The sequence below is a fragment of the Octopus bimaculoides genome, chromosome 18, assembly GCF_046866305.1.
Source record: "Octopus bimaculoides isolate indiv1 chromosome 18, ASM4686630v1, whole genome shotgun sequence".
NCBI lineage: Eukaryota > Metazoa > Mollusca > Cephalopoda > Octopoda > Octopodidae > Octopus > Octopus bimaculoides.
In genome coordinates this window covers 50,419,881-50,422,380 of record NC_142945.1, presented here as the reverse complement: position 1 = coordinate 50,422,380, position 2,500 = coordinate 50,419,881, and the positions used below count along the sequence as shown (strand labels likewise).

The following is a 2,500-nucleotide window of genomic DNA, read 5'->3' as shown; positions in this document are numbered from 1 at the left end:
ATGTTTAGATGAATATGATTCGTTTGACCCGGGTACCTGATGGAGAGTCACGTGTAGTTTGTTCGAAACAGATGTATCAGCACATTCAACAATATGCTACTCGGGATTTAGTGCCGATAATTTATCGCATATTGCAAAAGATTTGAATGCTTGCCACGAGCGCTTGTCGCAGAAATCCTGAGGTAATTTTGTATCTGCAAATGTAGACAGAGAAGTTGGTGATTTGCTGCGATGTTTCGGACACCAATTCACTGGTCTGGAACAGGAAATGTTATTCACTCTCATATTTCATCTGCACACAGAGTGCAGATGAAATATGAGAAAGCCGTACAGAGAACTTCTTACGGTCTAATTTCTACTGCAGCATAGACTGTGATTATACAGGACTAAGTAAATATGTCAATGAATGATAATTCAAGATTACCAGTAATATTTTAGAAGACCGTAATTTTTCATAAGTAGAGGGAAGATAACGGATGATTAAACAGCTGCTGGTGTAATGAGGAGTACTAAGATTACACTTAGTTAATGGATGATCTAAGCCTTACGGCAACGGTTATTTTCATACATGAACACGAACAGATGATTTAAATAATATTACATGAATGCAATATAGTGGACAGAAATAATCCCTTAAACGGTGAGCGTACGCTGTAAGAAAATAAGAACAAACTCATGTGAGTATTATGTGTGTGGGGGTGTGTGTGTGTGTGGGTGCGTGTGTGTGTGTATGTGTCTTTGTGTGCGTTTATAATTAATACGTAAAATAACGAGGATAAAGAGAATAAAAATACGACGAGAAGCTGTGGTACGTGCAAACAGATATTTGTGTACATATACATGTGCGTCTATATGTATATATATATATGCGTGTGTGTATATATGTAGGTTTTTCTACCGCAGTGTGCGCGTGTGTGTGTGTGTGTGTGTGTGTGTGTGTGTGTGTACGCGCGCGTCTGTTTGTCTGTGAGTGTGCATGCGTTAGTGCACTAAGTGTTCAAAGAAAGGAACGAAATTATATCTACTCACTTATGAAGAAGATAGCTAAGAAGTGAAGCGTTCAGCCGATGGAGCTGCGGATGAATATATACATATTCTGTACACTTTATATATAGAAAAGCCTCACAGGAGGAGGGCGTTTTTATGTCACTGAACATAAGCGAAATTTTCATTTTGTTACGTGGCAATTTGAGGTATTATATGTACGCGATATTCATAATCTATAAAATATATTTTACCTACTGTTTCTTCCTGAAGAGACATAACGCCATGTTTTTTCTTACAAAGTAGAGCATTGTATTACGTTAGAAACCGTGGAGGTTTTGACAGATTTAGTGGGATAAAACAAATTATTAGTCATATTCTGGCCCGAGGGTGGCTTCCTCGAAAAGCAAATCACCGGTAATTGTTGCCTTCTCAGCAAAGTAGAAAATTTAGTCGTATTCATAGAAATACACACAGACACACATACACACATGCACACGTAGAAGCACACTTGTGTGCTTTCGTTTCATGTATGTATGTATACAGTTATTTTATTCCATAAATTTACAATTATATAAGAAAAATATTAAAGTAGAAGTGTTCTAAGATTTGTTCCGATATTTCATTAAAACTTTTCGAAGACTTAACCGCTTTGACAAATTTTTCTGATGTTCAAAAGTTGAGAAAGAACCACAGTTCCAATATAAAGATCTCTAAATTTACTCTATCGTGGAGACGCGTGGCTTAGTGGTTAGGGTGTCAGCATCCTGATCGTAAGATTGTGGTTTCGATTCCTGAACCGGGTGACGCGTTGTGTTCTTGAGCAAAACATTTCATTTCACGTTGCTCCAGTCCACTCAGCTGGCAAAAATGAGTAACACATACTCCATTGAAAACGGGAAACCGGAGCCATGAGCCTGGTTAGGCTTTGAAAGGGCGCATTTATTATTTCATTTTAAATTTACTCTATCAAATAATAGAACGGACAAGAATAGTTTATATGTAGTCTTATAGTTGAATACTTATTTTATGTGTTTATGTATGCATGCATCAAGTTGAGATATTATTCTTATATTCTTGGATTTTTTTACTTGTTTCAGTCATTTGAGTTCGGTCATGCTGGAGTACCGTCTTTAGTCGAACAAATCAACACCCATCACTTATTCCTTGTAAGTCTAATTCTTATTATATCTGCCACTTTTCGCCAAACACCATGTTACGTGCACGTGAACACACCAATATCTATTGTCAAGCGACACACACACATATGTGTATATATATATATATATATATATATATATATATATATATATATATATATATATATATATATATATATATATATATATATATATATATATATATATATATATATATACGATGGTCTTCTTTCAGTTTACACCTACCAAGTTCACTCGCGAAGTTTCGTTGGCCCGTGGCTATAGTAGAAGACATTGCGGAACGGAAGCCGGAATCAAGCAAGCCACTTACTACACGCATACACGCGCTTAAACCT

At 36.2% G+C, this 2,500-nt stretch overlaps 1 protein-coding gene across 3 annotated transcripts in view; it reads right to left on the bottom strand.

Annotated features, from left to right (window-relative positions):
* LOC128249852 (uncharacterized) overlaps positions 1-2,194 on the bottom strand; it is a 6,146-nt gene extending 3,952 nt beyond the window's left edge. The window contains exon 1 of one of the 3 annotated variants that reach the window (XM_089365555.1): positions 1,239-2,194. The gene's annotated coding sequence lies outside the window, so the exon portion shown is untranslated. Of the gene's footprint in view, positions 1,003-1,029; positions 1,181-1,238 lie in introns of those variants that run through there. The other 2 variants (XM_052974392.2, XM_052974391.2) reach the window with 2 other exon arrangements.
* Positions 2,195-2,500: the final 306 nt, after the last annotated feature.